The 14,815-nt window shown below is 43.1% G+C and overlaps 1 protein-coding gene and 1 pseudogene across 4 annotated transcripts in view; one reads left to right on the plus strand and one right to left on the minus strand.

Annotated features, from left to right (window-relative positions):
• The window catches only part of ankrd11 (ankyrin repeat domain 11), a 94,513-nt gene that overhangs the window by 5,643 nt on the left and 74,055 nt on the right, over positions 1–14,815 (plus strand). The gene's annotated exons all lie outside the window — the stretch shown is intronic.
• On the minus strand, positions 11,860–13,100 carry LOC310815425 (annotated as a pseudogene). The gene is made up of 3 exons: positions 12,339–13,100; positions 12,044–12,208; positions 11,860–11,921 (listed from the first exon to the last, which is right to left on the minus strand). The product of its transcript is annotated as an uncharacterized misc_RNA (transcript).

A 14,815-nucleotide genomic window follows, 5' to 3' on the forward strand; every position in this document is an offset into this window, starting at 1 on the left:
AGTGCTGTTTGTCCTGAAGTGTCTTGTAGACCTTTTACTGGTCTGGAATGGTCTGCTTCAGAAACACCAATAATTTAACTTTCCTTGTAATAGTGCTTAGCTACAGCATATGTTTAGCAAAGCTGTCTACAAGCTTGCTCACATAGCTATATAGGTTTAATATTATGCCATGTTAAAAAGGTTATCCTCATGCTCTCTTAAATATATTTTTAAGCTTGTTGAAACAGAGCATTTCAGTAGCACTAGAAGGGCAGAGAGAGGTGTGTGTTTGAGAGAGGGCGAGAGAGAGAGCAGTCTTTCAGTAGTGCCTATTCCAATGCTATATTAGACTTACCTTTTCCCTCGACTATTGCTGCTATTTTGCTGCTATTTTCAGAAGTCCCTATGTTGCGTTTCTCACAGTAGCAAACATGTACTGTCTGGATGCAGCTAACTTGAAGGGAGGTTCAAGCTGCAATGTAAACCAATGAAATTTTGCCAGGTGAATGTCCCCATTGTTGCTATAGACCACTTTGGATTGATTGTTTTATGGAGCACTGGAGAAGTCTGCTGCATGAGTATTATTATTATTGGCCAGTATCTTAATAGGCTTATCACTTCTTGTGTACTGTGGAAAACTGTCATCCATGTCGACCTGCAGGAGAGAGGCAGATCTTGATCTTGTGTGCCAAATATATCTCCATTATTCCTCCTACGTCATGTGTCAAACTCCACGCTGCAGTGTGGCTTTTTATAGAAACACCACCAGTCTTATCTTGGTTGTCGATGTAGGACACAGCGTTTTATTACTTGCTAGGCCTAATTATGTATTCAAGTGGTTGCTTCCAACAACATTTTTCACCTACAATTACAACACAGATGTTATTTTCATGGAGTTAAGCAGCTTTCCCAGGACATGCCGATATCTTGATCAATACAAAAATATAACTTGGATCAATCACATGGCACTTTTGGTGCACTTTTAGTGAACCATTCTAGTTGCAAGGCCAAAATTGAAATCTATTTAAGGCTACAGCTGTTCTATTATGAATGTTTAACATAATCAATTATTCAATTGTGCGTAACAGGGTTATTTTTGGAGCATCTGAAAGCGCAGAAAGAGAGCCGACCAGCCAACAGCAGAGAAACTTGACAGAAGAGAGGCCTGTGTTGTCCTTCTCCATCGTCTGTCACGCTCTTCTGCAGTCCTGCTCATCTGCACAGCCAGATGTGACCATGTCACGCACACTTCTGGACCCCCCCCCCCTCCCCCCCCCCCCCCTCCAGAAACAGTTCTTAAGATTTAGCTGAACAAGCTCTCACACGGTTGGTGACGCTCTCTACCTCCTCACTGCTTAAGTTCCTCAGGAAGCTCTGCTCACAGGAAGTAAAGGGCGTTGGAGCTAACCGTTTGCTGTGTTTCCTTTATTGACTAAATCACTGTGAGGTTGGTGTGTGAGGCCTATGCTGTTGCAGCGTTTTGGATACCTTTGGGTATTTAGCTTCAAGTCTCCTATTGGTGTCTTTCATATTTCTCTGCACCATGTAATTGCTCTGTTAGTAAGTGAGGGCTGTTATGAAAGTTTCACTTTTCCTTCTGTGGGAGAATGCCAGCAATGCAGCACCTCGGATGTTACACAGGAGGTGAAGATAGCCATCGCTCTCTATTCATCTCTGTGGTCAAAGCCTCTGCCGTGTGTGAGCTTTACCTTTGACGGCACACAATGTGGGGTGGTAGAAGCACACAACAAACACATTCTCATCCCTTTAAATCATCATAGGTCTATTGTGTCTGCTTGTTTATATTATCTCCCCTCCCAATATTACCATGGATTGAAGTGGAATTTGACAACTTTCAGGATGATTCTAACGGCAAACTTTTAGTTTGTGGGTAAAGGCTCTCCAAATGTATTTTCAATTATGTAAGTATGAATATTTTCCTGTAATCTGTACGGTATACAATGTTTAAGATATTCTATCAAAGACATGCACGGTTGCATGATTTCATTAGTAACTGGCACAGAGCACCGAGGCAATCGATGTATGCAACATTGGCCATTCAATGTTTTAGGGAATATAGCATACAGAATATAGCATACAGAATATAGCATACAGAATGTCATATTGTGAGAATATATACTAGGCGTTTTGTAGAGGATGTACTGGCGGTGTGATGTATTATCCCTGACAACTGCTGTACCCGTTATGATCAAATAAGTGTCTATTTTTGCCTCTTGGTAATTATTGAACATGGAATGGATAATTGTCCCACTCCCCATGCCTACCTTCTAAACACTCCCATGTACTGCTCCGCCTGTATTGGTGCAAAGTTTGTGCTGGTGGTGACACCAAATTACCAAAATGTTTTTTGCACAAGTGGGTGCAGCGTTCTTTAACAAATTTAGGTCCCTGCACCTTAGAGCAGAAAATATTGCATCTGTGCCAGCGAGCCACCATCATGGGTTACGTGAGGAAGTGAAAGATAGGAGTATTAAACCCCATTAGTTTGGCCATGGCCTTGGATATGGCCTCTGCCTATATGTGCCTGTATGTTGTAACACATCCACACAGCCCTACCCTTCAGCTGAGTCCTGTTCATGCTGCAACATACAGGAAGCTCACGCAGCAGCGAGGAGGTTGGCTGTAGTTTCAATCCGTGACACCAAATGTTTTCAGTGCAAGCCTGGTGATACTTGGGAAGCAGAACTAAATAGACCCTTCACAGCGGTGTACACACACACACACACTGCCATACTCATTTTCCCTATCCCCAGTGTGGACCCTGCAGTAATTTCTGCCCAGCCTTAATTCATGCATATCCACTTCTCCTGGACAGACAGGTTTCCGATGAGGAGAAAATGAGAAATCCCAGGGACTGGCCGTTATGGAGGAGGTGTGCGTGTGCTTGCCAGTGTTTTTTGCCCCCTTTCCTGACGGGAAGAGATTGGAAATGACACAAAGGCCCAATAGAGGACATGGACCCTCTGTAATGGCTCCTCTGCCCCACATGCCTGACATGCTGATCAGCTCACTGTTCCACAGAGACCCTGGACAGGGACAGCTTGCTTCTTAAAGGATATGGGAATGGAAATACCACTCAGAGCAGATTACCACACATTCTTATTGCATTGAAGGGTAGAGCATTTGCTGACGATGTTAAACATCACTGATGGGTGTATTTCTGTAGTGCCAGAGCGACACTCCGCCTCTTCTCAGGACAGTGATTGGGTGATTGAGATCACGCAGGATATACTGTATGAGTGGTCATTGTTTTTGTTTAGTTTTTCTCAACTGCTGAACCACAGGTTACAAATAGGCCTGTACATCGGCAACTAAATGCATAGTCCCATGGAATGATATCCAATAATTTCCACAAAACTGACATAATGCAGACATCAAATGGTTGACAAAGCAGCCACAGTTCGGATGGTTCATTCGTAAAATGTGTGAACGTCACAATTGCAAAGGTCATTATAGCTTTCAGAAACCTGTATTTTCAAAACGCAGGCTGTCAGAAAACCTGTGTTTTCACCTGCATTGTATTTCAGTCATCTCAAAAATAGCGGCATGTCAACAATCCACACTAAGATAGTGTCTCATTCATATTCAGTGGTTAGCTGGAGGTCAAATTAATCAGAAATGAGAATTATAAATGAGATTAATGTTAGCCTCTCTCTGTATGCAGTTTGGGTTCCCCTTGTGACATCATGTTTTCATGTGGCACTCTCTGTGAATGTAAATAACCTTCTTTTAAATTCTACACAAAGATTATAGGCCTTCCCTTCCTGTAAGCTAGTGTAGCCAATCAGATGAATTGTTTTTAGCTAGGCTGGCTAGCTGAGTGAGTGCTCACTCGCTGGTGGATGGATGCCTCTGGGCAGTCTAATGCAGAATTGATTTAGGGAGGCTGTGTGGAGAATGAAGATTATCTAGCTTGTGCCGCTGACCCCCCGTCTTCAAAATCACTATCATTGAAACCCTCTGCCGCCATGGAAACAGGAAATGACAAACAAAATGGCCCCAGAAATGGCCATGTGTAAGGTGCTATAGCAGCCACGGGATGGGCTAGGCTAGAGCTTTCTATTACAGAGAAAATGTTAGCTTAGAGGAAGGATCTCAATTAATTTTGGTGTTGAAGTAGGCCTAATAGACCTTTGGCATACCTGGTGATTAGTATGAATGCTGCTATTGTAAACCCCTCCCCAGTGAGACCATCTTTGTAGGGGGGTTACATTTGACTAGTGTCCGGGTCCATTTCTGAGAAGCCTGTGCCTGTCACACTTTCCTTCATGGCACATCCTAATATCCCTCATCATCGACAAGGCCTCTCTGCGAGTCCCTCTCTGCACCCTTTAACCTCCATTTTACTCACCCTCTTCTGCAATTTGCTCGCTCCCTGCCATCTCTGCATTCGAAGACTGTGTCAATGCACCAGCCAAGGCTCCTGCAACGCCACTGGTCTCTGAATCTTAAGTGCATATGCTGCTGCTGCGGTGTGGTTCAAAGAGACACCTCCATCTGTGACACCATGATGTTGTTTACCTCACTGTTAATGTGCCAGTAATCAGTCATCTTTCACCAGGCGTGTTCTTTAGGGTTTCTGTTGAGCTTTGAGGTTTTGGTGAAATGTGACGGTTGAAATAATGTTTATAATAGTAGTGTTTAATATTCAGGTCAGGGTTCTCCCCAGGATTTTTTTAACAAGGTGGCACTGATTGCATTATCAAAACCAACTTGAGTTTATTCATGTCAAAATGTGCTAAAAATGCAGCTAAGAATGAACTGAGGGACATACTACCGCTTTTACTTTTAGTGATGATGTCATTGGCTATCAAAGATGGTTACTCTATCATTGCTAAATTTCACTTTAATTTGTTTTGAAATGTGGCGGAGGCAAGTGGACAAGGTGGCTCTTTAGGGAGAACCATGCAGCTGCACTGGCTCTTGTTAAGGTTTTTTTTTTTCCATGGTAAAAGTGCTCTGAGCTCCATTAGTTGCTCTTGAATGAATAATGCACCAAAAAGGTGAAAAGATTCTGTGTTAAATGTCATGGCTAAACCTGCACAGGCATTATAACAACCTGGCATTCAGGCTCTGAATTGCCTTTGCAGAGGAATAACCTGTAAGACTAAGGCAATATGGGGTTGTATTTGTAGTGTTCTGAAATGGGCAGTGCAGTAGGCTATGTTAAGATAGGTTACGGTTGGTGTTTACTACTTTACTTAAGGCATAGCCATGTCTTTCCATTTTAATGATCTTTCCCTTTTTGCCTCTTATGTAAAATGTGATGGAGCTGGGGGAGTTGTCCCACAGTCCACCTCTGCCTCTCTGGTAGTGCATGTGTGTGTGGTAGACAGCCTGGGGATAAGCATCCCCCCTCCCTCCCCTGTTTTGTGTGTGTGTGTGCACGTGTGGATATCACAGCTGGTTTCTCGGTAAGGGCATCACTTGCCCGATTCCAACTACCAGTACAACTTAATTTTGGTAGCTGCTGTCTGTCTCCAAAAAAATGACAGTCTCTCCAGTTATGTTTACATTCTGAGTTTGATGTATGGACTTTCATAGCATATTTCAGTGCATAACAGCATCAACACCCAGGAGAGGGTTGTCTCCCCCCCTGAAGAGCTGTTTGATTTCCCATAACTTATGCATGCTCATTTTTCACAGTCTCGTTGCCCCTTGTATTCTCTAGGGATTGAATGCTTGAATGCTTTTCCTATAGGAAAATCGTACTTTTATAAAAGCCAGGTCACACGGCAGTAACCTTCTAGGAGAAAACCTATGTTAAAGCAAACGTTTTAGATTACAGCTAGTGTTTGAATTTGGGTTTTGCAGTCCAGAGAACTGGTTACCTTGACAACAGCAGAATGTTGGGTATTTGGAGAAGGTGTGAGCCCAATGTGGCTGTGCTGAACCAACAAGCGCTGCTAACTGTGTCTCAAATGGTGCTGATTCTCAATTTATCCCTCCTCTCTTCCACCCCTAGCTTAACCCTTCATTTAATTCCACCCCTTTATTTCACATGTTTGTACTTCTACCAGTATCTTCCTCTCCTCACCATCTGGTTGCCTCACCTTCCCATCTTTCTCTCCTTCCCCTCATTACCTCATGTACTCTATCCTCTCTAGTCCCTTCTTCATTTCCTGCATGATTTCCTTATTGTGCTCTCTCTTACCCGTGGTCATATTGCACTGTAGTACAATGTACGCTAGTACAACCATTGGTCAGCTAGGACTGTGTAGCAATGAGAAACCTTTAATGTGGGGTTGGACAGATGGACCCCTGTCCTTAGAATACTCTGTCCATGTCAAAAACCTCCTGTCTTGACCTGGTGTAATACACACTCCATCGTTACATTCTAAAACCAATGTAAAGTTACATGACTGATGTAATGCCTAGTTACCGTGTATGCGCACACTGCATATATTTCTATGTAACAACTGAGGCCAGCTACTAGTTTGTGGCTAACACACCTATACAAGTTTATTTGCAAAACCTTGAAATGGTTCATATCCCAAACATGTGCAACTGTTGTGGTAAGAACTATGCAACCATCCTATACTGGTGTGTGTTGCGGCTCAGCTCCTCGGTCCTCCTTAGCAGACTTGCTGTGCTAGAGGTGGAGAGGTTTGGCATGCAGAATGCAGCCTGATCAATAATGTAGATGTTGTAGAAGAGGAGTGGTGTGCAGCTCTTTCTCTTTTCCTCTCACACACAAGCACACACCCTCCCCCTCCCCCGCTCTCCCTCTCCCTCTCCCTCTCTCAGGAGGCTGTGTCAGGTTCCTCTACAATGTGGAGGACAGGTAGGATGGCTGAATCTAATTTGCCTCAGTAAGATATTACAATAAGTGTGCTGTGGCTGCTGATACTTGATGCTTGAAATGTAGCAGGCTGGACTCTGGTGTTTTGTCATATAGAGCACTGCTGTTCAAAGCAATCAAGTTACTGTGGGGGCTTTCAGAGGCGGACATGGCAAAATATTGAACAAGGTGGAAAATACACCTTGTTTACACCTCCAGCTTTTAATTAATGACTGATTGGGGCTGTGCTTTGTTGCATTAAAAACAGTAGACCTATATTTGCATCTTTCTGAATGTTTTATGCAAAGCATCCTCTTATAGAACTTGCGCACTGCATATGAACTCCAGAAATGGCCAGGTCTTGTATGTCAATAGCTGGTGCTAGTGCAAGGAGAAGTGGAAAAATAAGTTGACATTCACAGAGTCCAAATGTACATATAGCAATAGCCCTGCTCACTCATCCAGCAAACAAACCTCACTCCACCCTGAGCAGCTTGGCGCCCCGCCCTGGCCCAGTAAAAACCTCGGAGAAACACAGGTTGGTGTGTGCGCATGCTATTGTAGATGAGCAGTGCAGCCGCTCCCTGTCCCCCTGTGTCCATGTCTGCTCTGTGATGCATGTTAAGTATTCAGACAGAAAGGTCGGTGCTAGTGTCCTAGGCGGCTGGCCTGGCGGCGGGCTCAGTCAGATATGTTCTCAGATATGGTAGCACAGAGCAGACTGGGGAGGTGCTCTCTGTCCCAGGGACACAGGGAATGGGGTGGGGGTGTGTCTGCCTCTTCGTCCTGATTTCCCAGATAAATGGAGCTGACCAGGTTGTGAAAATGGTGGCGCTTCCTGTAATCCGATGCCCTGGGGAGCAGAGGGGAGGGAAAGAGCGAGGAAGGGAGGGGGAAAAAAACAACAGAAAAGAGGCAGGATAAAGGATGCCTGTGCCCTCAGGCGAGCATTAGAGCACCCGTCTCCTCCTTAATCCCACTATGCCCGGTGCCCCACATAGGTCTGCACGTTCGCACAAAGCCACGGGCCAGGCCGCAGCACACACACAGTGGCAGCCTGGGCAGAAACAACAGAGCCCAGTCCTGTGTTGTTTTTACAGTACCACTCACTGCCCCCCCCCCCCCAGCTATAGCACTACTAGAGCTCAAAAGGAGCCAGCCTCTCACTCCCGCACGCACACACACACACACACCCACCCTCTCTCTCTCTCTCTGCTGGGCTCCACATGTTATTGTCATTTTACAATTTTCACCTGTGGTCTTGAGAGTCACACGTATAGCATCTGAAAATGCTAATGGTCAGGATGCTCTGTTCTAGGACATGACGCTTTAAAATGACACAGCCAACTAGTATTTCCAACACCACCACCACCAATCACATGTCAGGACTCTGATCTTGTTTTTAAACAGCTAAGACTCAGTGGTGTATGGAATAGTTTTGTGAATGATGGAGGGTTTGAGTGTGCTGCTGTTGTTTGTGTTTTCCTTCTCTTGTTTTGTTTCCCAGCAGTTGTTATCTGGTCAGAGTAAAGAGAGAGATGGTTGCCTCTGGCAACCATTGTCTCTACAGGCTAGGCCCTGGGATCAGTGGGATGGTCATTATTCCACTCTGAACTCCAAGGAGATTCTTGGATCTCAAGCCCTGGGCTTTCAGCAGCATCAAAGCTGGTGCTGTGTGGAAGTCTACAGAGACCACAGTTTAAATCAATGCTGGGCCAGGTTCTCAAACTTTTTGCAATGCTTTGAAGGCTTGTCAGGAAAATGCCTTCCCTGCACACACATGCTCACCACTCCTCCAGAAATTATGGAAAGTTTTTCTCCCCTTCCATTGTCAATGTTCCAATACTCAAACTGAAATGAGACTTCAGTCGGCGCATTAGCAGAATCCTGTGATTTTCATGCATGAAGTTATTTATTACACTGAAAAATAATCTTATTGCATTTTGTAAACACAGGTGTAATAATGCCTTTGATTAGGTTTTCTGTCCTTTCGCCACATTTCACACCTAGTCCTTGCATCAATGTAACATCACCCCAAACAAAGATTAACTGAAGGACAAATATTATACAGACAGGTGCGATTTGGCTGTTATGCATTTCTAGGATGTGGCCAAAAAAGTGTTTTTTTTTCTTGCTGTTTTTCAGAAATTTTACAAGGCAATTTGTAATGTTGTTGATAATGTTAATTACGCTTAAAGCAATAAAACATCATATGTGCTTAGTTCTAATAAGATTGACGACTTTCTCTTGTTTCTAAAACATTTGTCCCTTGATCAGCCATCCACCATCTCCACATATGAACATGCTGACAGGGACAAACAACGGTTGTTTGTGTAGTTTGATTAGACCAGATAACGCAGTAAGGTATTTGATCAAATTGCAAGACCTTTTTTTATAGGGTAAAAGTGTGGTGATTTGAAGATGCCTCTCAATCTCATTAAAGGCCCACTAAAGTGACTTTGATTTCCATATCTAATCATTTCTGGGTACATGTTAAAGTATGTAACCTAACTCATAGTACGATGTTCCAAAAGAACCAAGAAGTAGCTTTTTTGCTAATCACAATTTCTCAAGCCAGCTGACTACAGGATTGACTGGGAATGACGTTTGCATTTTTGATTGACAGTTGGTCTCGTGAGTCGTTGTTCCTCGGTTTAATGTTTTTTAGCTTGCTGTAATGTTTCCTAAATCATAAGCAGTCTACAGTGTCCCTTATGTGGATTTATGCAGGGTTACTGCAAAGCTAGCTTTGTAAAATTGTTAGCAACTTGACTAAGATAAGTTGGTGAACAGGTCAACACTGTGCTAGCTTAAACAACAAGATAACTTTAGCTAGGTCTACATCATTTTCTTACCGTCTTGCTGCATTTTACCACAACATTCTAAATGGCCTGTTTCATCTAGTCTTAGCTGTTATCTGTACCTGTCGTGATCTGACAGTGTGTGCAGGGTAAAATAGCAGGGATGTCAAATGTAAACAAATGACATAATTAGTATATTTTATTCTTTTACTACCCATAGCACACTATTGGAGTATAACACGAGCAGGTTGTGGTGATGAACGCATATCCTCTTAAATCACACCCGTCGTCTGAGTATTTGAGGGAGAGTAGCAGGGCTATATTTTTATATAAAGACCACTGGGAAAACAACAGAAACCTCATTTTTCATATTTGGGTGATGCTAATTTGATCTGGTGAAGCCAAAATTCAAACCAAAACACTAGAAATTACGATTTTCACTTCACTGGCCCTTTAGTAATTTGACAGGTGGTTAACCACTAAATATAGTGAGACACTGCTCACCCTGAAGCAAATGTCTAAGCATGGATTGTTGACATGCCACTATTCCGCTAATATCAAGATTACTTTGAACTAAAACGCAGGTGAAATGGGTGTAAATGCAGATTGTCTAATGGTTTCTGAAAGCTAGCACAACCCTTGGTACTTGTTTTAACACTAAAAGGTGCCATTTGCATGTTATGAAGCAAAAATGTTGAGGTAGTTCTATGTCCTGTGGAACAAGGCATGAGCTGCTGACTCACAATGGAGAGGAGGGAGGATGAGGCTCACCCTCTAACCTCTGACCTTTGCATGTTTGTGTCCGCTCCTTTGTTTGGTGCTTTACTCGTATTTCTCCGCATCAACTTGGTCATATCATATAACCTCTGTAGGAAACTAAACAAGGATATTAAACCTATGTAGGACTCGGCCTATATTAATTTGCAGTTCTCATATGTCGTGCTGTGTGTGTGAGGCAGGAGGCTAGCTGAACCATGTGTTTGTGAAGTGAGCGTTAAACTCAAGTCTTAGATTGCCAGAGGGAATGTAGAATAGTTAGTGTCCAAGTTTGACTTAAATCCTATAGAGCAAAGGATGATTCAGAGGCTCCCTACTTGATAGTCTCGCCAAATGTAATGAACACAAGCGAGTTATAGACGGATTACTGTCTTAAGCGTTGTGGCCGCCTACGAGAGCACCACACTAGACTCTTTGAATGTCAGGTTAGTCAGGAATCAATTATACAAATAATCAGTTAATAAGAGATCTCTACACTCACATGCTATATGTCGAGAGTAACTCTCCTAATTATGAGAAGATTCTAATTACTCAAATCACAACGCCTCACGCCAAAACGAACATCTTAACCATATTTGTGCGTCGAGCATTGGGTCGTGCAAACACAAACTAATTGATCATAAATATATATCTAGGCATAACCGGGCCAAAATCATTCAAAGCGACGTGCTAGCAGATTATCCTAGCATACAGATTTCACCGTAGCATTCTCGGACAAATGAGAGAGAAGCGTGATCGTCAATTCAAAGGATTTATTTAGACAAGACAAATATAAGCTATTTAGCATCGTTCAAGTCATACAATCAAAAGTGTGAACATAACACAACATACCGTCGTAGTTGAAGGTTCTGGGAATGTCATCGATTGAAACTAAGATTGCCTAATAAGACTATACGTGCTAACTCATGTAGGAGATCGGATAAGCAGTTTCCTCGAAGTGACATTCTGGAAACAATTTATACCATCCCTAGACCAAGTGGGATTTCTTCAAAGGACCTTTTATCAAATGGGAGACACCTTCTGGCAAGTTGTGTCAACAATGGTATTCAATTCATGAACAGTGTTTTCCACCTTCAGCTGAATCCGGAGCTAGCGGTGCGAAACCAATTCCAATAGTAATGAGCTGACTGACCATTTGGCTGAATCTCTGTGGAACGTTATCAAAGATACACATCAACATACTGGAAAGAGACATCACATGAGAATGGAAATGACATCAAAATACTATTCATAAAACACATGTTAAAATGAGATCAAATATGACTATACACCCATCTATGAAACATTCAAATATCAAAATAGGGAAAAAGGGGTGTAACGATTTGATCACAGACAGGATGTGTGCTAGGTGTGCCCATTCTTCTGACACAATGAACCCAAAACACTTGTAAAGTGATAGCAGTTGATCAAGGCATTCTATTTGGCTCACAAACACAGAGTAATTCACATGTAAATAGAATATAGTGGTCACCATTTTAGCCAACGACTGTCATCATATTTTCAGACCAGCTTACTCATCAGCCTGTCTTCATATCCATCTACAGCTTCCCCCGCATGGTACCCTGAGAGAGAGAAACACCAAGGGTACCAAGAACAAGACAGGATTTAGGATCACTGCGGCGTTCAGAGATGAGACATCTGAAGTAGCAGCACTGAAGGAGTGTGATAGTGAAGATGAGCAAACTGGCAGTGACGGACCCCCGATAGATCCAGTCCCACCAGGTGTAGGCATATTGGGCAGAGAGAAAGGAGGCACTAGACAGGATCTTTGCAGTTTTCTTGGCCAGGTTTCCCTCCACCTGAGCTTGATGCAGGTGGTAGTTTGTCTCCTGGACAAGTTTCTCAACAGCTGCCATAGTGTCGGTCAGACTCCTCATGCTCGCCTCGTGGAAGGTATCCTCCCACCAGGGGGAGGTCTCAGAAGGTGTGGTGAGCAGGACAAGTCAGCCCCTCATAGGAAAAGGAAGTCATTTAATAACCAAGTAGAGAATGCACATTTATCAACTTAGTATCATTGAAGGATTCTAGTTGAAGTGTATTACAAATGACATAACTTAATGTCTCATGACAGCAAGAATGAGTCGTAAACAAGGTCTCAGGACCTTTAACAGTCATATAGCCAGTGAGGTGGTCCCATTTGATAATTTAGTCTTTGACAACAACCCCTAGAGGGCGAATAGTAGTAGTGTTAAAAAATACCCGATCAGGATGGATAAAAGGGAATGTTGCATAAAAACCAATACAACCAATACATTCATTTCCATTATACAGCATAGAAGTGGTTAGAAGTTCAGCATAGTGGATGTCCTTCATGGTAGACCCCATGAACCACCTGTCCAATTCGAACAAAGAAATGAGATCAAATGCTAAGTCGGAGGTCCAATATCTCCTGTCGAGAGGCTGTGAACAAATCTTGAGCAAAACTTCTACATGCAACCTCATGCGCTACGGTATGCATCTGATTAAAAAGGAAATCACTAAGCTGTATTAGAGAATTGGCTTCTGATTTCACGGCTTTGATTAGACCATCATCAGCATTGGTTGTGTTGAAAGCCAGTAGTTATTTGATCAGAAAGCCGAGAAGTGTGTTGTGATTGTTTAGTAATCTGATAAGTGTTGTATAAAGAATTACCAGTACCGAAAAGTCCAGTCGCATCACCGACTAAGCCTCGCTTAGTACGGGTATGTGAGGGAGCGTGGACAGCCAATCTGTCCTTGTAGTCCAATACCAAATCAGCCATATGTGATTGCAACCATTTAAATGTTTTATCACCTGTTATGTTGCATCTAGACAAATAGGCTGAAAGAACATTAGAAATATTGTAAGACACATGAACCTGGATCAGGTTCACAACATCCAGGAGGGTCTTATTAATGTTGCCTTTAATAAGACCTCCCTTGGGGATGTACTGTATGCTTTTGGGCACTGTGTTGGTTTGTGATAACCGCAAGTGGTGAGGTTAAAACAGCTCTTCCTGGTCCAGGAACAATTGTGTAGACTCATCCAAGTAGTTGGACTAGCAGCACACGAACCAACACAGTACATACCTTCCCTTTGCTTCGTCCAGATGAACAGTCTAGGTCTAATTTTACCCGGGGGAGAAGTAAGATTAAACAGAAGAGAGACACAATTATAATGTGTTGAATTATTTGGATCTGTGTGTGCATACATAAAGGACTGGAGCGAGACTCTTAGTCATAACACTTCTGTGGATCCTTGCCATGATTGCACTTTGCATATAAATCATCAAGTCCACCTACCTTTTTAGCAATGTGTTAACTTCATCCATGAAGTATGATTGGAGGTAAGATCATTCAGAGGAACATGTCTTATAGTGATAGCGGTGGGAGCATCGTAGAACCTGTCTTACAACAAATTTGTCTTGGTCCTGGTTCTAGACCAGGGGCCATGAAACTATATTCAAAGGAGCGAATGTATGTGATTATACACTAGATGGCCCTTTGAATTGTTTCCATACCCATCTCCCATCGTAAATCATGTTTGAGTTTGACCCTTTGCCCTAATTCAATGCAGGTTGATCCTTTCACCGTTCTGGCTTCCGGGGTCCACGGAACGTCAATCTGTAAAATAGAATGAAAATAATGAGACTGGTACATGGTTAGAAAGTACCTTCTCAGGTCTGACCTGAGTACAGTTTACACTGGGTTATGTGATACCATTTGAGCTTCCTCTCGGCCTTAACGGCTACACAACTATTGCATACAGCCGTGACCTCATAAGGTCCATGCCAGTGTGATTCAAAGGCATTCTGTTTCACAAAGACACGCATCATGACCATCTGTCCCTCTGAGAATTTGATTTCAGAAGCTGGATCAAACAATGTCTCATTCTGTCTATCAGATTGTTGTTGTCTCAAAGTTGCATTTGCATAGAGCACCTTCAGGCTCTTCTGTAGCTGCAAAAGCACAGTCTTATGTATGAGAAGCCCTAAGTAAGCAGGACAAGTCAGCCTCCCATAGGAAAAGGAAGTCATTTCACTGATGACACACCACAAGGTGTGAGACACATTACAATCGCAAAGGAATTGACAAATGGTGAGGGTGCGACTTCTTCAGGATGTCCCCCAGGCTCATTCAACTGTAAATAGTTATACACATTGAAATCAAGGCTGGCGCCACCAAAATCCATCTACATTTGTCTGTATGCTGACTGTGCTCTGTAGAGCCTGGTCTTTCTCGTTGGCTCACCTGAAAGCCACTCTGATTAGCATCTCAGAATGTTTTTGTAAGCTTTTGTGCCTCATTTGGCGCATCAGCAGTTTTCTTGTGTGTCGCCTTCTCAATCTCTCATTGTGCTGAGTCAAACCCAATTAGCCAGGATGCAGTCATTACAAATGGGCTCTTTAACGCCCCCCATGTGCCACCACACATGTAAACATGGTGGATTTTGGGAACTGTCCCGCTCTCTGGAGAATCCTGCTAAACGTGTCTTGTA

This window comes from Argentina silus, assembly GCF_951799395.1.
Source record: "Argentina silus genome assembly, chromosome: 2".
In the NCBI taxonomy this organism is placed as follows: domain Eukaryota; kingdom Metazoa; phylum Chordata; class Actinopteri; order Argentiniformes; family Argentinidae; genus Argentina; species Argentina silus.